Source organism: Heterodontus francisci, unplaced genomic scaffold, assembly GCF_036365525.1.
Source record: "Heterodontus francisci isolate sHetFra1 unplaced genomic scaffold, sHetFra1.hap1 HAP1_SCAFFOLD_140, whole genome shotgun sequence".
NCBI classification, from domain to species: Eukaryota; Metazoa; Chordata; class Chondrichthyes; order Heterodontiformes; family Heterodontidae; genus Heterodontus; species Heterodontus francisci.
In genome coordinates this window covers 4,172,784-4,194,320 of record NW_027141745.1, presented here as the reverse complement: position 1 = coordinate 4,194,320, position 21,537 = coordinate 4,172,784, and the positions used below count along the sequence as shown (strand labels likewise).

The 21,537-nt window shown below is 40.0% G+C and overlaps 5 non-coding genes across 5 annotated transcripts; all 5 read left to right on the top strand.

The window, feature by feature from the left end:
• Nucleotides 1-391: 391 nt before the first annotated feature.
• Nucleotides 392-463, top strand: trnag-ucc (transfer RNA glycine (anticodon UCC)). Its single transcript has one exon. It is a non-coding gene; the product is annotated as a tRNA-Gly (tRNA).
• A 6,179-nt stretch (nucleotides 464-6,642) lies between these two features.
• Nucleotides 6,643-6,714, top strand: trnae-uuc (transfer RNA glutamic acid (anticodon UUC)). The gene has a single exon. It is a non-coding gene; the product is annotated as a tRNA-Glu (tRNA).
• A 4,096-nt stretch (nucleotides 6,715-10,810) lies between these two features.
• Nucleotides 10,811-10,882, top strand: trnag-ucc (transfer RNA glycine (anticodon UCC)). Its single transcript has one exon. It is a non-coding gene; the product is annotated as a tRNA-Gly (tRNA).
• Nucleotides 10,883-14,978: 4,096 nt separating this feature from the next.
• Nucleotides 14,979-15,050, top strand: trnag-ucc (transfer RNA glycine (anticodon UCC)). The gene has a single exon. It is a non-coding gene; the product is annotated as a tRNA-Gly (tRNA).
• Nucleotides 15,051-17,062: 2,012 nt separating this feature from the next.
• Nucleotides 17,063-17,134, top strand: trnag-ucc (transfer RNA glycine (anticodon UCC)). The gene has a single exon. It is a non-coding gene; the product is annotated as a tRNA-Gly (tRNA).
• Nucleotides 17,135-21,537: the final 4,403 nt, after the last annotated feature.

Genomic DNA, 21,537 nt, shown 5'->3' with positions numbered 1-21,537 from the left:
GAAATTGTGGGCCCGTTAAAAACATTGTTCTCCGTACAGTTTTCTGCGTCACCTCACTGCATAGTTCTGCCCAGGAAGCAAAAAGGATCAGTTCACTACGAAACTCTAAAATAAAAGCAAAACACTGCGGATGCTGGAAATCTGAAATAAAAACAAGAAATGCTGGAAATACTCAGCAGGTCTGGCAGCATCTGTGTAGAGAGAAACAGAGTTAACGTTTCAGGTGAGTGACCTTTGATCAGAATATTTGCAGCACTGTCTGTTTTTATTTCAGATTTCCAGCATTCACAGTGTTGTGTTTTTATGAACATGAACGGACTGCTCAGCTGCAAGTTGAAATCATTGTACAGCTTTCTATTAATCGAAACGCCGGAGGGATGCAAAACAGTAAGCGATGGTGGTATAGTGGTGAGCATAGCTGCCTTCCAAGCAGTTGGCCCGGGTTCGATTCCCGGCCATCGCAATCCTAAATTGTGTGTTTACTTTATGTTGCAGCATTATACTAACGAAAAAGTTTCAAAGCCTTGACAGAATTGAATTTGATAAAATATTCTCATCATCCAATCAGATTCATTCTCCTGCTTGATCAGCGTCGCCCTGGAGCAAGTTTGTTTCCTTCAAGTGTTTCTCCAATTTCCCATTGAAATCATTGAATGTCTTTGCTTCCACCACACTTGTGGACAGATAGTTGCAACAGGTATAACAAAAAGTGCTTCCTCACATTTCCCTGCATCTCTTTCCCAAATCCATCAATCTGTGTCTCCTTGTCCTTGTACCATCAAATAATGGGAACAGGTTCTCCTTGTCTAACTTACCTACACCTGTATCAAATTTCCCCTCAATCCACATTGCTGTATGGAGAACAACCACTTACTGAGATAACACAATCCAGAGCCATCTATCCAAGCTTTTCAATAACAAAAGAATAGTTGTGTTGTAAGAAGTCTAGATAGGAGCATAACATCAAGAGACTTTGATAGATCAACTGATTGTCTCTGCCCAACGCACCAGATTTTCTGTATCACCTGAACACTGCTCACCGCTGTGTAAAGTTTAGAGTATTTTCATGGCTTACATTTATGCAAGAACTGCAATGTCAAGGTTGGATTGTAAAGCATGACGGTCATCTTCACTGAACTACATCAAAATGTCATGTTGAGAGGGGTGTCAGTGTGGAAGATGCACGTAGCCATAGGAAAAAAAAGGCAAGTCATGTAGCTGGAGGGGAATCCACAATGTGGGGGCGATGGACCGTGACATATTTTACGTTTGTGACAAATAAGAACAACTAAAATAATAGGATTAATGATATGCTTTGTGCATCAATAGATTGAAGTCTGTTTGATCTTTTGCATGCTTTCTTATGAAATTTGTTTTCAAGGCTATACTTTGTGTAAACCTTTGTGTGAGAACAATGGGAGAGACACCAGCACTCCTTGCAGGGAGAGAGAAGAGATAAAGTCAGAATTAAGGAAAAAAATGTCTGGGATCAGCAAGAATGTAACCTTTAGGAACTTTGCTAAAATAGAAAGAATATGGAAGCATCTGTAATGTGTGTAGAATCAACTATGAACTAACTAGTGTCAAACAATGATGTCAACCTGGACCAATTCGGACACTTAGAACAATTCAAAACTAATATGGTAACATCCTTGCACCACAAAAAGGATAAAAGAAAGGGTGGTACAGGACATCGTCATCACACTTAGACAGGGGTCAACAGAAGATCGTTGGTTTTTAAAAGGAGAAGATAGAATACAGTCAAGAAAACACAGCAAGGGATGAAGAAGGAGAGAAGTCCATGCCGCAGCAAGCACAGAAACAAGAACGGGTGTTGTTTGTTGCTACATATCTATTACCATTGTTAAGTATTAACTTTGTACATCTTAGTTAAGCCTAATAAACTGTCTGACTTGGTCACATAACTTGAGTTTGTACCTTGTAGGTCTATCGTGGTCAGTAATCTAAAGGTGAGACGTGTTGGGGATTCGCTGTCTCACCTCTGTTCAGGTAACATCGACCTGAAACTTGCAGCTCTTTACTATATGCATACATTGCTATGTATTTTGTCCTCCTCAAACTTCGAAATTGTGGGCCCGTTAAAAACATTGTTCTCCGTACAGTTTTCTGCGTCACCTCATTGCATAGTTCTGCCCAGGAAGCAAAAAGGATCAGTTCACTACGTAACTCTAAAATAAAAGCAAAATACTTCGGATGCTGGAAATCTGAAATAAAAACAAGAAATGCTGGAAATACTCAGCAGGTCTGGCAGCATCTGTGTAGAGAGAAGCAGAGTTAACGTTTCAGGTGAGTGACCTTTGATCAGAATATTTGCAGCACTGTCTGTTTTTACTTCAGATTTCCAGCATTCACAGTACTGTGTTTTTATGAACATGAACGGATTGCTCAGCGACAAGTTGAAATCATTGTCCAGCATTCTATTAATCAAAAAGCCGGAGAGGCAGATCGCAGCAAACGATGGTGGTATAGTGGTGAGCATAGCTGCCTTTCAAGCAGTTAGTCAGGTTTCGATTTCCGGCCAACGCAATCGTAAATTGCTGGTTTTCTTCATGTTGCAGTATTTTACAAACGAAAAAGTTTCAAAGCCTTGACAGAATTGTCGTTGATAAAATATTCTCATCATCCAATCAGATTCATTCTCCTGCTTTATCAGCGTCGCCCTGGAGCAAGTTTGTTTCCTTCAAGTGTTTCTCCAATTTCCATTTGAAATCATTGATTGTCTCTGCTTCCACCACACTTGTGGACAGACAGTTGCAGCAGGTATAACAAAAAGTGCTTCCTCACATTTCCCTGCATCTCTTTCTCAAAACCATCAGTCTGTGCCTCCTAGTCCTTGTACCATTAACTCATGGGAACAGGTTCTCCTTGTCTAACTTACCTACACCTGTATCAAATTTCCCCTCAATCCACATTGCTGGATGGAGAACAACCACTTACTTAGATAACACAATCCAGAGCCATCTATCCAAGCTTTTCAATAACAAACGAATAGTTGTGTTGTCAGTAGTATAGATAGGAGCATAACATCAAGAGACTTTGATAGATCAACTGATTGTCTCTGCCCAACGCACCAGATTTTCTGTATCACCTGAACACTGCTCACCGCTGTGTAAAGTTTAGAGTATTTTCATGGCTTACATTTATGCAAGAACTGCAATGTCAAGGTTGGATTGTAAAGCATGACGGTCATCTTCACTGAACTACGTCAAAATGTCATGTTGAGAGTGGTGTCAGTGTGGAAGATGCACGTAGCCATCGGAAACAAAAGGCAAGTCATGTAGCTGGAGGCGGATCCACAATGTGGGGGCGATGGACCATGACATATTTTACGTTTGTGACAAATAAGAACAACTAAAATAATAGGATTAATGATATGCTTTGTACATAAATATATTGAAGTCTGTTTGATCTGTTGCTTGCTTTATTATGAAATTTGTTTTCAAGGCTATACTTTGTTTAAACCTTTGTGTGAGAACAATGGGACAGACACCAGCACTCCTTGCAGGGAGAGAGAAGAGATAAAGGCAGAATTAAAGAAAAAAATGTCTGGGGTCAGCAAGAATGTAACCTTTAGGATCTTTGCTAAAATAGATAGAATCGGGAAGCATCTGTAATGAGTGTAGATTCAACTATTAACAAAATAGTGTCAAACAATGATGTCAACCTGGTCCAATTAGAACACTTTGAACAATTCAAAACTAATATGGTAACATCCTTGCACCACAAAAAGGATAAAAGAAAGGGTGGTACAGGACATCGTCATCACACTTAGACAGGGGTCAACAGAAGATCGTTGGTACTTGAAAGGAGAAGATAGAATACAGTCAAGAAAACACAGCAAGGGATGAAGAAGGAGAGAAGTCCGTGCCGCAGCAAGCACAGAAACAAGAATGGGTGTTGTGTGTTGCTGCATATCTATTACCATTGTTAAGTATTAACTGTGGACATGTTAGTTAAGCCTAATAAATTCTCTGACTTGGTCACATAACTTGAGTTTGTACCTTGTAGGTCTATCTTGGTCAGGAATCTAAAGGTGAGACGGGTTGGGTATTCTCTGTCTCACCTCTGTTCAGGTAAGATCGACCTGAAACTTGCAGCTCTTTATTATATGCATACATTGCTATGTATTTTGTCCTCCTCAAACTTCGAAATTGTGGGCCCGTTAAAAATATTGTTCTCCGTACAGTTTTCTGCGTCACCTCACTGCATAGTTCTGCCCAGTAAGCAAAAAGGATCAGTTCACTACGAAACTCTAAAATAAAAGCAAAATGCTGCAGATGCTGGAAATCTGAAATAAAAACAAGAAATGCTGGAAATACTCAGCAGGTCTGGCAGCATCTGTGTAGAGAGAAGCAGGGTTAACGTTTCAGGTGAGTGACCTTTGATCAGAATATTTGCAGCACTGTCTGTTTTTATTTCAGATTTCCAGCATTCACAGTATTGTGTTTTTATTAACATGAACGGATTGCTCAGCTCCAAGTTGAAATCATTGTACAGCATTCTATTAATCAAAATCTGGAGGAACGCAGAACAGGAAGCGATGTTGGTATAGTGTTGAGCATAACTGCTTTCCAAGCAATTGGCCCGGGTTCGATTACTGGCCATCGCAATCATCAGTTGCAGGTTTACTTTCTGTTGCAGTATTTTACAAACGAAAAAGTTTCAAAGCCTTGACAGAATTGAAGTTGATAAAATATTCTCATCATCCAATCAGATTCATTCTCCTGCTTGATCAGCGTCGCCCTGGAGCAAGTTTGTTTCCTTCAAGTGTTTCTGCAATTTCCTATTGAAATCATTGATTGTCTCTGCTTCCACCACACTTGTGGACATGTAGTTGCAGCAGGTGTAACAAAAAGTGCTTCCTCACATTTCCCTGCATCTCTTTCCCAAAACCATCAATCTGTGTCTCCTAGTCCTTGTACCATCAACTAATGGGAACAGGTTCTCCTTGTCTAACTTACCTACACCTGTATCAAATTTGCCCTCAATCCACATTGCTGGAAGGAGAACAACCACTTACTTAGATAACACAATCCAAAGCCATCTATCCAAGCTTTTCAATAACAAAAGAATAGTTGTGTTGTAAGTAGTATAGATAGGAGCATAACATCAAGAGACTTTGATAGATCAACTGATTGTCTCTGCCCAACGCACCAGACTTTCTGTATCACCTAAACACTGCTCACCGCTGTGTAAAGTTTAGAGTATTTTCATGGCTTACATTTATGCAAGAACTGCAATGTCAAGGTTGGATTGTAAAGCATGACGGTCATCTTCACTGAACTACGTCAAAATGTCATGTTGAGAGTGGTGTCAGTGTGGAACATGCACGTAGCCATAGGAAAAAAAAGGCAAGTCATGTAGCTGGAGGGGGATCCACAATGTGGGGGCGATGGACCATGACATATTTTACGTTTGTGACAAATAAGAACAACTAAAATAATAGGATTAATGATATGCTTTGTACATCAATATATTGAAGTCTGTTTGATCTGTTGCTTGCTTTATTATGAAATTTGTTTTCAAGGCTATACTTTGTTTAAACCTTTGTGTGAGAACAATGGGACAGACACCAGCACTCCTTGCAGGGAGAGAGAAGAGATAAAGGCAGAATGAAAGAAAAAAATGTCTGCGATCAGCAAGAATCTAACCTTTAGGATCTTTGCTAAAATAGAAAGAATCGGGAAGCATCTGTAATGTGTGTAGATTCAACTATTAACTAACTAGTGTCAAACAATGATGTCAACCTGGACCAATTAGAACACTTAGAACAATTCAAAACTAATATGGTAACATCCTTGCACCACAAAAAGGATAAAAGAAAGGGTGTTACAGGACATCGTCATCACACTTAGACAGGGATCAACAGAAGATCGTTGGTCCTTAAAAGGAGAAGATAGAATACAGTCAAGAAAACACAGCAAGGGATGAAGAAGGAGAGAAGTCCGTGCCGCAGCAAGCACAGAAACAAGAACGGGTGTTGTGTGTTGCTGCATATCTATTACCATTGTTAAGTATTAACTGTGGACATGTTAGTTAAGCCTAATAAACTCTCTGACTTGGTCACATAACTTGAGTTTGTACCTTGTAGGTCTATCTTGGTCAGGAATCTAAAGGTGAGACGGGTTGGGTATTCTCTGTCTCACCTCTGTTCAGGTAACATCGACCTGAAACTTACAGCTATTTACTATATGCATACATTGCTATGTATTTTGTCTTCCTCAAACTTCGAAATTGTGGGCCCGTTAAAAACATTGTTCTCCGTACAGTTTTCTGCGTCACCCCACTGCATAGTTCTGCCCAGAAAGCAAAAAGGATCAGTTCACTACGAAACTCTAAAAGAAAAGCAAAATGCTGCGGATGCTGGAAATCTGAAATAAAAACAAGAAATGATGGAAATACTCAGCAGGTCTGGCAGCATCTGTGTAGAGAGAAGCAGGGTTAACGTTTCAGGTGAGAGACCTTTGATCAGAATATTTGCAGCACTGTCTGTTTTTACTTCAGATTTCCAGCATTCACAGTCTTGTGTTTTTATTAACATGAACGGATTGCTCAGCGACAAGTTGAAATCATTGTACAGCATTCTATTAATTAAAACGCCGGAAAAGCGCAGTGCAGCAAGCGATGGTGGTATAGTGGTGAGCATAGCTGCCTTTCAAGCAGTTGTCCCGGGTTCAGTTCCCGGCCATCGCAATCTTAAATTGCAAGTTTACTTCATGTTGCAGTATTTTACAAACGAAAAAGTTTCAAAGCCTTGACACAATTTCAGTTGATATAATATTCTCATCATCCAATCAGATTCATTCTCCTGCTTGATCAGCGTCGCCCTGGAGCAAGTTTGTTTCCTTCAAGTGTTTCTCCAATTTCCTATTGAAATCATTGATTGTCTCTGCTTCCACCACACTTGTGGACAGACAGTTGCAGCAGGTAAAACAAAAAGTGCTTCCTCACATTTCCCTGCATCTCTTTCCCAAAACCATCAATCTGTGTCTCCTGGTCCTTGTACCATCAACTAATGGGAACAGGTTCTCCTTGTCTGACTTGCCTACACCTGTATCAAATTTCCCCTCAATCCACATTGCTGGAAGGAGAACAACCACTTACTTAGATAACACAATCCAGAGCCATCTATCCAAGCTTTTCAATAACAAAAGAATTGTTGTGTTGTAAGTAGTATAGATAGGAGCATAACATCAAGAGACTTTGATAGATCAACTGACTGTCTCTGCCCAACGCAACAGATTTTCTGTATCACCTGAACACTGCTCACCGCTGAGTAAAGTTTAGAGTATTTTCATGGCTTACATTTATGCAAGAACTGCATTGTCAAGGTTGGATTGTCAAGCATGACGGTCATCTTCACTGAACTACGTCAAAATGTCATGTTGGGAGTGGTGTCAGTGTGGAAGATGCACGTAGCCATAGGAAGAAAAAGGCAAGTCATGTAGCTGGAGGGGGATCCACAATGTGGGGGCGATGGACCGTGACATATTTTACGTTTGTGACAAATATGAACAACTAAAATAATAGGATTAATGATATGCTTTGTACATCAATATATTGAAGTCTGTTTGATCTTTTGCTTGCTTTATCATGAAATTTGTTTTCAAGGCTATACTTTGTTGAAACCTTTGTGTGAGAACAATGGGAGAGACACCAGCACTCCCTGCAGGGAGAGAGAAGAGACAAAGGCAGAATTAAAGAAAAAAATGTCTGGGATCAGCAAGAATGTAACCTTTAGGATCTTTGCTAAAATAGAAAGAATCGGGAAGCATCTGTAATGTGTGTAGATTCAACTATTAACTAACTAGTGTCAAACAATGATGTCAACCTGGACCAATTAGGACACTTAGAACAATTCAAAACTAATATGGTAACATCCTTGCACCACAAAAAGGATAAAAGAAAGGGTGTTACAGGACATCGTCATCACACTTAGACAGGGGTCAACAGAAGATCGTTGGTACTTAAAAGGAGAAGATAGAATACAGTCAAGAAAACACAGCAAGGGATGAAGAAGGAGAGAAGTCCGTGCCGCAGCAAGCACAGAAACAAGAACGGGTGTTGCGTGGTGCTGCATATCTATTACCATTGTTAAGTATTAACTTTGTACATCTTAGTTAAGTCTAATAAACTCTCTGACTTGGTCACATAACTTGAGTTTGTACCTTGTAGGTCTATCTTGGTCAGGAATCTAAAGGTGAGACGGGTTGGGTATTCTCTGTCTCACCTCTGTTCAGGTAAGATCGACCTGAAACTTACAGCTCTTTACTATATGCATACATTGCTATGTATTTTGTCCTCCTCAAACTTCGAAATTGTGGGCCCGTTAAAAACATTGTTCTCCATACAGTTTTCTGCGTCACCTCACTGCATAGTTCTGCCCAGGAAGCAAAAAAAGATCAGTTCACTACGTGAATCTAAAAGAAAAGCAAAATGCTGCGGATGCTGGAAATCTGAAATAAAAACAAGAAATGCTGGAAATACCCAGCAGGTCTGGCAGCATCTGTGTAGAGAGAAGCAGAGTTAACGTTTCAGGTGAGTGACCTTTGATCAGAAGATTTGCAGCACTGTCTGTTTTTATTTCAGATTTCCAGCATTCACAGTGTTGTGTTTTTATTAACATGAACGGATTGCTCAGCGACAAGTTGAAATCATTGTACAGCATTCTATTAATCAAAAAGCCGGAGAAGCAGAGCGCAGCAAACGATGGTGGTACAGTGATGAGCATAGCTGCCTTTCAAGCAGTTAGTCAGATTTCGATTTCCGGCCACCGCAATCGTAAATTGCTGGTTTCCTTCATGTTGCAGTATTTTACAAACGAAAAAGTTTCAAAGCCTTGACAGAATTGCAGTTGATAAAATATTCTCATCATCCAATCAGATTCATTCTCCTGCTTGATCAGCGTCGCCCTGGAGCAAGTTTGTTTCCTTCAAGTGTTTCTCCAATTTCCTTTTGAAATCATTGATTGTCTCTGCTTCCATACACTTGTGGACAGACAGTTGCAGCAGGTATAACAAAAAGTGCTTCCTCACATTTCCCTGCATCTCTTTCTCAAAACCATCAGTCTGTGCCTCCTAGTCCTTGTACCATTAACTCATGGGAACAGGTTCTCCTTGTCTAACTTACCTACACCTGTATCAAATTTCCCCTCAATCCACATTGCTGGAAGGAGAACAACCACTTACTTAGATAACACAATCCAGAGCCATCTATCCAAGCTTTTCAATAACAAAAGAATAGTTGGGATGTAAGTAGTATAGATAGGAGCATAACATTAAGAGACTTTGATAGATCATCTGATTGTCTCTGCCCAACGCACCAGATTTTCTGTATCACCTGAACACTGCTCACCGCTGTGTAAAGTTTAGAGTATTTTCATGGCTTACATTTGCGCAAGAACTGCAATGTCAAGGTTGGATTGTAAAGCATGACGGTCATCTTCACTGAACTACGTCAAAATGTCATGTTGAGAGTGGTGTCAGTGTGGAACATGCACGTAGCCATAGGAAAAAAAAGGCAAGTCATGTAGCTGGAGGGGGATCCACAATGTGGGGGCGATGGACCATGACATATTTTACGTTTGTGACAAATAAGAACAACTAAAATAATAGGATTAATGATATGCTTTGTACATAAATATATTGAAGTCTGTTTGATCTGTTGCTTGCTTTATTATGAAATTTGTTTTCAAGGCTATACTTTGTTTAAACCTTTGTGTGAGAACAATGGGACAGACACCAGCACTCCTTGCAGGGAGAGAGAAGAGATAAAGGCAGAATGAAAGAAAAAAATGTCTGGGATCAGCAAGAATGTAACCTTTAGGATCTTTGCTAAAATAGAAAGAATCTGGAAGCATCTGTAATGTGTGTAGATTCAACTATTAACTAACTAGTGGCAAACAATGATGTCAACCTGGACCAATTAGGACACTTAGAACAATTCAAAACTAATATGGTAACATCCTTGCACCACAAAAAGGATAAAAGAAAGGGTGTTACAGGACATCGTCATCACACTTAGACAGGGGTCAACAGAAGATCGTTGGTACTTGAAAGGAGAAGATAGAATACAGTCAAGAAAACACAGCAAGGGATGAAGAAGGAGAGAAGTCCGTGCCGCAGCAAGCACAGAAACAAGAATGGGTGTTGTGTGTTGCTGCATATCTATTACCATTGTTAAGTATTAACTGTGGACATGTTAGTTAAACCTAATAAATTCTCTGACTTGGTCACATAACTTGAGTTTGTACCTTGTAGGTCTATCTTGGTCAGGAATCTAAAGGTGAGACGGGTTGGGTATTCTCTGTCTCACCTCTGTTCAGGTAACATCGACCTGAAACTTGCAGCTCTTTATTATATGCATACATTGCTATGTATTTTGTCCTCCTCAAACTTCGAAATTGTGGGCCCGTTAAAAATATTGTTCTCCGTACAGTTTTCTGCGTCACCTCACTACATAGTTCTGCCCAGTAAGCAAAAAGGATCAGTTCACTACGAAACTCTAAAAGAAAAGCAAAATGCTGCAGATGCTAGAAATCTGAAATAAAAACAAGAAATGCTGGAAATACTCAGCAGGTCTGGCAGCATCTGTGTAGAGAGAAGCAGAGTTAACGTTTCAGGTGAGTGACCTTTGGTCAGAATATTTGCAGCACTGTTTGTTTTTATTTCAGATTTCCAGCATTCACAGTCTCGTGTTTTTATTAACATGAACGGATTGCTCAGCTCCAAGTTGAAATCATTGTACAGCTTTCTATTAATCGAAACGCCGGAGGGATGCAAAACAGTAAGCGATGGTGGTATAGTGGTGAGCATAGCTGCCTTCCAAGCAGTTGGCCCGGGTTCGATTCCCGGCCATCGCAATCCTAAATTGTGTGTTTACTTTATGTTGCAGCATTATACTAACGAAAGAGTTTCAAAGCCTGGACAGAATTGAATTTGATAAAATATTCTCATCATCCAATCAGATTCATTCTCCTGCTTGATCAGCGTCGCCCTGGAGCAAGTTTGTTTCCTTCAAGTGTTTCTCCAATTTCCCATTGAAATCATTGAATGTCTTTGCTTCCACCACACTTGTGGACAGATAGTTGCAACAGGTATAACAAAAAGTGCTTCCTCACATTTCCCTGCATCTCTTTCCCAAATCCATCAATCTGTGTCTCCTTGTCCTTGTACCATCAAATAATGGGAACAGGTTCTCCTTGTCTAACTTACCTACACCTGTATCAAATTTCCCCTCAATCCACATTGCTGTATGGAGAACAACCACTTACTGAGATAACACAATCCAGAGCCATCTATCCAAGCTTTTCAATAACAAAAGAATAGTTGTGTTGTAAGAAGTCTAGATAGGAGCATAACATCAAGAGACTTTGATAGATCAACTGATTGTCTCTGCCCAACGCACCAGATTTTCTGTATCACCTGAACACTGCTCACCGCTGTGTAAAGTTTAGAGTATTTTCATGGCTTACATTTATGCAAGAACTGCAATGTCAAGGTTGGATTGTAAAGCATGACGGTCATCTTCACTGAACTACGTCAAAATGTCATGTTGAGAGGGGTGTCAGTGTGGAAGATGCACGTAGCCATAGGAAAAAAAAGGCAAGTCATGTAGCTGGAGGGGAATCCACAATGTGGGGGCGATGGACCGTGACATATTTTACGTTTGTGACAAATAAGAACAACTAAAATAATAGGATTAATGATATGCTTTGTGCATCAATAGATTGAAGTCTGTTTGATCTTTTGCATGCTTTCTTATGAAATTTGTTTTCAAGGCTATACTTTGTGTAAACCTTTGTGTGAGAACAATGGGAGAGACACCAGCACTCCTTGCAGGGAGAGAGAAGAGATAAAGTCAGAATTAAGGAAAAAAATGTCTGGGATCAGCAGGAATGTAACCTTTAGGATCTTTGCTAAAATAGAAAGAATATGGAAGCATCTCTAATGTGTGTAGAATCAACTATGAACTAACTAGTGTCAAACAATGATGTCAACCTGGACCAATTCGGACACTTAGAACAATTCAAAACTAATATGGTAACATCCTTGCACCACAAAAAGGATAAAAGAAAGGGTGGTTCAGGACATCGTCATCACACTTAGACAGCGGTCAACAGAAGATCTTTGGTACTTAAAAGGAGAAGATAGAATGCAGCCAAGAAAACACAGCAAGGGATGAAGAAGGAGAGAAGTCCATGCCGCAGCAAGCACAGAAACAAGAACGGGTGTTGATTGTTGCTACATATCTATTACCATTGTTAAGTATTAACTTTGTACATCTTAGTTAAGCCTAATAAACTGTCTGACTTGGTCACATAACTTGAGTTTGTACCTTGTAGGTCTATCGTGGTCAGTAATCTAAAGGTGAGACGTGTTGGGGATTCGCTGTCTCACCTCTGTTCAGGTAACATCGACCTGAAACTTGCAGCTCTTTACTATATGCATACATTGCTATGTATTTTGTCCTCCTCAAACTTCGAAATTGTAGGCCCGTTAAAAACATTGTTCTCCGTACAGTTTTCTGCGTCACCTCATTGCATAGTTCTGCCCAGGAAGCAAAAAGGATCAGTTCACTACGTAACTCTAAAATAAAAGCAAAATACTTCGGATGCTGGAAATCTGAAATAAAAACAAGAAATGCTGGAAATACTCAGCAGGTCTGGCAGCATCTGTGTAGAGAGAAGCAGAGTTAACGTTTCAGGTGAGTGACCTTTGATCAGAATATTTGCAGCACTGTCTGTTTTTACTTCAGATTTCCAGCATTCACAGTACTGTGTTTTTATGAACATGAACGGATTGCTCAGCGACAAGTTGAAATCATTGTCCAGCATTCTATTAATCAAAAAGCCGGAGAGACAGATCGCAGCAAACGATGGTGGTATAGTGGTGAGCATAGCTGCCTTTCAAGCAGTTAGTCAGGTTTCGATTTCCGGCCACCGCAATCGTAAATTGCTGGTTTTCTTCATGTTGCAGTATTTTACAAACGAAAAAGTTTCAAAGCCTTGACAGAATTGTCGTTGATAAAATATTCTCATCATCCAATCAGATTCATTCTCCTGCTTTATCAGCGTCGCCCTGGAGCAAGTTTGTTTCCTTCAAGTGTTTCTCCAATTTCCATTTGAAATCATTGATTGTCTCTGCTTCCACCACACTTGTGGACAGACAGTTGCAGCAGGTATAACAAAAAGTGCTTCCTCACATTTCCCTGCATCTCTTTCTCAAAACCATCAGTCTGTGCCTCCTAGTCCTTGTACCATTAACTCATGGGAACAGGTTCTCCTTGTCTAACTTACCTACACCTGTATCAAATTTCCCCTCAATCCACATTGCTGGATGGAGAACAACCACTTACTTAGATAACACAATCCAGAGCCATCTATCCAAGCTTTTCAATAACAAAAGAATAGTTGTGTTGTAAGTAGTATAGATAGGAGCATAACATCAAGAGACTTAGATAGTTCATCTGATTGTCTCTGCCCAAAGCACCAGATTTTCTGTATCACCTGAACACTGCTCACCGCTGTGTAAAGTTTAGAGTATTTTCATGGCTTACATTTGCGCAAGAACTGCAATGTCAAGGTTGGATTGTAAAGCATGACGGTCATCTTCACTGAACTACGTCAAAATGTCATGTTGAGAGTGGTGTCAGTGTGGAAGATGCACGTAGCCATCGGAAACAAAAGGCAAGTCATGTAGCTGGAGGCGGATCCACAATGTGGGGGCGATGGACCATGACATATTTTACGTTTGTGACAAATAAGAACAACTAAAATAATAGGATTAATGATATGCTTTGTACATAAATATATTGAAGTCTGTTTGATCTGTTGCTTGCTTTATTATGAAATTTGTTTTCAAGGCTATACTTTGTTTAAACCTTTGTGTGAGAACAATGGGACAGACACCAGCACTCCTTGCAGGGAGAGAGAAGAGATAAAGGCAGAATGAAAGAAAAAAATGTCTGGGGTCAGCAAGAATGTAACCTTTAGGATCTTTGCTAAAATAGATAGAATCGGGAAGCATCTGTAATGAGTGTAGATTCAACTATTAACTAAATAGTGTCTAACAATGATGTCAACCTGGACCAATTAGAACACTTTGAACAATTCAAAACTAATATGGTAGCATCCTTGCACCACAAAAAGGATAAAAGAAAGGGTGTTACAGGACATCGTCATCACACTTAGACAGGGGTCAACAGAAGATCGTTGGTACTTGAAAGGAGAAGATAGAATACAGTCAAGAAAACACAGCAAGGGATGAAGAAGGAGAGAAGTCCGTGCCGCAGCAAGCACAGAAACAAGAATGGGTGTTGTGTGTTGCTGCATATCTATTACCATTGTTAAGTATTAACTGTGGACATGTTAGTTAAGCCTAATAAATTCTCTGACTTGGTCACATAACTTGAGTTTGTACCTTGTAGGTCTATCTTGGTCAGGAATCTAAAGGTGAGACGGGTTGGGTATTCTCTGTCTCACCTCTGTTCAGGTAAGATCGACCTGAAACTTGCAGCTCTTTATTATATGCATACATTGCTATGTATTTTGTCCTCCTCAAACTTCGAAATTGTGGGCCCGTTAAAAATATTGTTCTCCGTACAGTTTTCTGCGTCACCTCACTGCATAGTTCTGCCCAGTAAGCAAAAAGGATCAGTTCACTACGAAACTCTAAAATAAAAGCAAAATGCTGCAGATGCTAGAAATCTGAAATAAAAACAAGAAATGCTGGAAATACTCAGCAGGTCTGGCAGCATCTGTGTGGAGAGAAGCAGAGTTAACGTTTCAGGTGAGTGACCTTTGGTCAGAATATTTGCAGCACTGTTTGTTTTTATTTCAGATTTCCAGCATTCACAGTCTCGCGTTTTTGTTAACATGAACGGATTGCTCAGCTCCAAGTTGAAATCATTGTACAGCTTTCTATTAATCGAAACGCCGGAGGGATGCAAAACAGTAAGCGATGGTGGTATAGTGGTGAGCATAGCTGCCTTCCAAGCAGTTGGCCCGGGTTCGATTACTGGCCATCGCAATCATCAGTTGCAGGTTTACTTTCTGTTGCAGTATTTTACAAACGAAAAAGTTTCAAAGCCTTGACAGAATTGAAGTTGATAAAATATTCTCATCATCCAATCAGATTCATTCTCCTGCTTGATCAGCGTCGCCCTGGAGCAAGTTTGTTTCCTTCAAGTGTTTCTACAATTTCCTATTGAAATCATTGATTGTCTCTGCTTCCACCACACTTGTGGACATGTAGTTGCAGCAGGTGTAACAAAAAGTGCTTCCTCACATTTCCCTGCATCTCTTTCCCAAAACCATCAATCTGTGTCTCCTAGTCCTTGTACCATCAACTAATGGGAACAGGTTCTCCTTGTCTAACTTACCTACACCTGTATCAAATTTGCCCTCAATCCACATTGCTGGAAGGAGAACAACCACTTACTTAGATAACACAATCCAAAGCCATCTATCCAAGCTTTTCAATAACAAAAGAATAGTTGTGTTGTAAGTAGTATAGATAGGAGCATAACATCAAGAGACTTTGATAGATCAACTGATTGTCTCTGCCCAACGCACCAGACTTTCTGTATCACCTAAACACTGCTCACCGCTGTGTAAAGTTTAGAGTATTTTCATGGCTTACATTTATGCAAGAACTGCAATGTCAAGGTTGGATTGTAAAGCATGACGGTCATCTTCACTGAACTACGTCAAAATGTCATGTTGAGAGTGGTGTCAGTGTGGAACATGCACGTAGCCATAGGAAAAAAAAGGCAAGTCATGTAGCTGGAGGGGGATCCACAATGTGGGGGCGATGGACCATGACATATTTTACGTTTGTGACAAATAAGAACAACTAAAATAATAGGATTAATGATATGCTTTGTACATCAATATATTGAAGTCTGTTTGATCTGTTGCTTGCTTTATTATGAAATTTGTTTTCAAGGCTATACTTTGTTTAAACCTTTGTGTGAGAACAATGGGACAGACACCAGCACTCCTTGCAGGGAGAGAGAAGAGATAAAGGCAGGATGAAAGAAAAAAATGTCTGCGATCAGCAAGAATCTAACCTTTAGGATCTTTGCTAAAATAGAAAGAATCGGGAAGCATCTGTAATGTGTGTAGATTCAACTATTAACTAACTAGTGTCAAACAATGATGTCAACCTGGACCAATTAGAACACTTAGAACAATTCAAAACTAATATGGTAACATCCTTGCACCACAAAAAGGATAAAAGAAAGGGTGTTACAGGACATCGTCATCACACTTAGACAGGGATCAACAGAAGATCGTTGGTCCTTAAAAGGAGAAGATAGAATACAGTCAAGAAAACACAGCAAGGGATGAAGAAGGAGAGAAGTCCGTGCCGCAGCAAGCACAGAAACAAGAACGGGTGTTGTGTGTTGCTGCATATCTATTACCATTGTTAAGTATTAACTGTGGACATGTTAGTTAAGCCTAATAAACTCTCTGACTTGGTCACATAACTTGAGTTTGTACCTTGTAGGTCTATCTTGGTCAGGAATCTAAAGGTGAGACGGGTTGGGTATTCTCTGTCTCACCTCTGTTCAGGTAACATCGACCTGAAACTTACAGCTATTTACTATATGCATACATTGCTATGTATTTTGTCTTCCTCAAACTTCGAAATTGTGGGCCCGTTAAAAACATTGTTCTCCGTACAGTTTTCTGCGTCACCCCACTGCATAGTTCTGCCCAGAAAGCAAAAAGGATCAGTTCACTACGAAACTCTAAAAGAAAAGCAAAATGCTGCGGATGCTGGAAATCTGAAATAAAAACAAGAAATGATGGAAATACTCAGCAGGTCTGGCAGCATCTGTGTAGAGAGAAGCAGGGTTAACGTTTCAGGTGAGAGACCTTTGATCAGAATATTTGCAGCACTGTCTGTTTTTACTTCAGATTTCCAGCATTCACAGTCTTGTGTTTTTATTAACATGAACGGATTGCTCAGCGACAAGTTGAAATCATTGCACAGCATTCTATTAATTAAAACGCCGGAAAAGCGCAGTGCAGCAAGCGATGGTGGTATAGTGGTGAGCATAGCTGCCTTCCAAGCAGTTGTCCCGGGTTCAGTTCCCGGCCATCGCAATCTTAAATTGCAAGTTTACTTCATGTTGCAGTATCTTACAAACGAAAAAGTTTCAAAGCCTTGACAGAATTGAATTTGATAAAATATTCTCATCATCCAATCAGATTCATTCTCCTGCTTGATCAGCGTCGCCCTGGAGCAAGTTTGTTTCCTTCAAGTGTTTCTCCAATTTCCTATTGAAATCATTGATTGTCTCTGCTTCCACCACACTTGTGGACAGACAGTTGCAGCAGGTAAAACAAAAAGTGCTTCCTCACATTTCCCTGCATCTCTTTCCCAAAACCATCAATCTGTGTCTCCTGGTCCTTGTACCATCAACTAATGGGAACAGGTTCTCCTTGTCTGACTTGCCTACACCTGTATCAAATTTCCCCTCAATCCACATTGCTGGAAGGAGAACAACCACTTACTTAGATAACACAATCCAGAGCCATCTATCCAAGCTTTTCAATAACAAAAGAATTGTTGTGTTGTAAGTAGTATAGATAGGAGCATAACATCAAGAGACTTTGATAGATCAACTGATTGTCTCTGCCCAACGCAACAGATTTTCTGTATCACCTGAACACTGCTCACCGCTGAGTAAAGTTTAGAGTATTTTCATGGCTTACATTTATGCAAGAACTGCATTGTCAAGGTTGGATTGTAAAGCATGACGGTCATCTTCACTGAACTACGTCAAAATGTCATGTTGGGAGTGGTGTCAGTGTGGAAGATGCACGTAGCCATAGGAAGAAAAAGGCAAGTCATGTAGCTGGAGGGGGATCCACAATGTGGGGGCGATGGACCGTGACATATTTTACGTTTGTGACAAATATGAACAACTAAAATAATAGGATTAATGATATGCTTTGTACATCAATATATTGAAGTCTGTTTGATCTTTTGCTTGCTTTATCATGAAATTTGTTTTCAAGGCTATACTTTGTTGAAACCTTTGTGTGAGAACAATGGGAGAGACACCAGCACTCCCTGCAGGGAGAGAGAAGAGACAAAGGCAGAATTAAAGAAAAAAATGTCTGGGATCAGCAAGAATGTAACCTTTAGGATCTTTGCTAAAATAGAAAGAATCGGGAAGCATCTGTAATGTGTGTAGATTCAACTATTAACTAACCAGTGTCAAACAATGATGTCAACCTGGACCAATTAGGACACTTAGAACAATTCAAAACTAATATGGTAACATCCTTGCACCACAAAAAGGATAAAAGAAAGGGTGTTACAGGACATCGTCATCACACTTAGACAGGGGTCAACAGAAAATCGTTGGTACTTAAAAGGAGAAGATAGAATACAGTCAAGAAAACACAGCAAGGGATGAAGAAGGAGAGAAGTCCGTGCCGCAGCAAGCACAGAAACAAGAACGGGTGTTGCGTGGTGCTGCATATCTATTACCATTGTTAAGTATTAACTTTGTACATCTTAATTAAGTCTAATAAACTCTCTGACTTGGTCACATAACTTGAGTTTGTACCTTGTAGGTCTATCTTGGTCAGGAATCTAAAGGTGAGACGGGTTGGGTATTCTCTGTCTCACCTCTGTTCAGGTAAGATCGACCTGAAACTTACAGCTCTTTACTATATGCATACATTGCTATGTATTTTGTCCTCCTCAAACTTCGAAATTGTGGGCCCGTTAAAAACATTGTTCTCCATACAGTTTTCTGCGTCACCTCACTGCATAGTTCTGCCCAGGAAGCAAAAAAAGATCAGTTCACTACGTGAATCTAAAAGAAAAGCAAAATGCTGCGGATGCTGGAAATCTGAAATAAAAACAAGAAATGCTGGAAATACCCAGCAGGTCTGGCAGCATCTGTGTAGAGAGAAGCAGAGTTAACGTTTCAGGTGAGTGACCTTTGATCAGAAGATTTGCAGCACTGTCTGTTTTTATTTCAGATTTCCAGCATTCACAGTGTTGTGTTTTTATTAACATGAACGGATTGCTCAGCGACAAGTTGAAATCATTGTACAGCATTCTATTAATCAAAAAGCCGGAGAAGCAGAGCGCAGCAAACGATGGTGGTACAGTGATGAGCATAGCTGCCTTTCAAGCAGTTAGTCAGATTTCGATTTCCGGCCACCGCAATCGTAAATTGCTGGTTTCCTTCATGTTGCAGTATTTTACAAACGAAAAAGTTTCAAAGCCTTGACAGAATTGCAGTTGATAACTATATTCTCATCATCCAATCAGATTCATTCTCCTGCTTGATCAGCGTCGCCTTGGAGCAAGTTTGTTTCCTTCAAGTGTTTCTCCAATTTCCTTTTGAAATCATTGATTGTCTCTGCTTCCACCACACTTGTGGACAGACAGTTGCAGCAGGTATAACAAAAAGTGCTTCCTCACATTTCCCTGCATCTCTTTCTCAAAACCATCAGTCTGTGCCTCCTAGTCCTTGTACCATTAACTCATGGGAACAGGTTCTCCTTGTCTAACTTACCTACACCTGTATCAAATTTCCCCTCAATCCACATTGCTGGAAGGAGAACAACCACTTACTTAGATAACACAATCCAGAGCCATCTATCCAAGCTTTTCAATAACAAAAGAATAGTTGGGATGTAAGTAGTATAGATAGGAGCATAACATCAAGAGACTTTGATAGATCATCTGATTGTCTCTGCCCAACGCACCAGATTTTCTGTATCACCTGAACACTGCTCACCGCTGTGTAAAGTTTAGAGTATTTTCATGGCTTACATTTGCGCAAGAACTGCAATGTCAAGGTTGGATTGTAAAGCATGACGGTCATCTTCACTGAACTACGTCAAAATGTCATGTTGAGAGTGGTGTCAGTGTGGAAGATGCACGTAGCCATAGGAAACAAAAGGCAAGTCATGTAGCTGGAGGGGGATCCACAATGTGGGGGCGATGGACCATGACATATTTTACGTTTGTGACAAATAAGAACAACTAAAATAATAGGATTAATGATATGCTTTGTACATAAATATATTGAAGTCTGTTTGATCTGTTGCTTGCTTTATTATGAAATTTGTTTTCAAGGCTATACTTTGTTTAAACCTTTGTGTGAGAACAATGGGACAGACACCAGCACTCCTTGCAGGGAGAGAGAAGAGATAAAGGCAGAATGAAAGAAAAAAATGTCTGGGATCAGCAAGAATGTAACCTTTAGGATCTTTGCTAAAATAGAAAGAATCTGGAAGCATCTGTAATGTGTGTAGATTCAACTATTAACTAACTAGTGGCAAACAATGATGTCAACCTGGACCAATTAGGACACTTAGAACAATTCAAAACTAATATGGTAACATCCTTGCACCACAAAAAGGATAAAAGAAAGGGTGTTACAGGACATCGTCATCACACTTAGACAGGGGTCAACAGAAGGTCGTTGGTACTTGAAAGGAGAAGATAGAATACAGTCAAGAAAACACAGCAAGGGATGAAGAAGGAGAGAAGTCCGTGCCGCAGCAAGCACAGAAACAAGAATGGGTGTTGTGTGTTGCTGCATATCTATTACCATTGTTAAGTATTAACTGTGGACATGTTAGTTAAACCTAATAAATTCTCTGACTTGGTCACATAACTTGAGTTTGTACCTTGTAGGTCTATCTTGGTCAGGAATCTAAAGGTGAGACGGGTTGGGTATTCTCTGTCTCACCTCTGTTCAGGTAACATCGACCTGAAACTTGCAGCTCTTTATTATATGCATACATTGCTATGTATTTTGTCCTCCTCAAACTTCGAAATTGTGGGCCCGTTAAAAATATTGTTCTCCGTACAGTTTTCTGCGTCACCTCACTACATAGTTCTGCCCAGTAAGCAAAAAGGATCAGTTCACTACGAAACTCTAAAAGAAATGCAAAATGCTGCAGATGCTAGAAATCTGAAATAAAAACAAGAAATGCTGGAAATACTCAGCAGGTCTGGCAGCATCTGTGTAGAGAGAAGCAGGGTTAACGTTTCAGGTGAGTGACCTTTGGTCAGAATATTTGCAGCACTGTTTGTTTTTATTTCAGATTTCCAGCATTCACAGTCTCGTGTTTTTATTAACATGAACGGATTGCTCAGCTCCAAGTTGAAATCATTGTACAGCATTCTATTAATCAAAATCTGGAGAAACGCAGTGCAGGAAGCGATGTTGGTATAGTGTTGAGCATAACTGCTTTCCAAGCAATTGGCCCGGGTTCGATTACCGGCCATCGCAATCATAAGTTGCAGGTTTACTTTCTGTTGCAGTATTTTACAAACGAAAAAGTTTCAAAGCCTTGACAGAATTGAAGTTGATAAAATATTCTCATCATCCAATCAGATTCATTCTCCTGCTTGATCAGCGTCGCCCTGGAGCAAGTTTGTTTCCTTCAAGTGTTTCTACAATTTCCTATTGAAATCATTGATTGTATCTGCTTCCACCACACTTGTGGACATGCAGTTGCAGCAG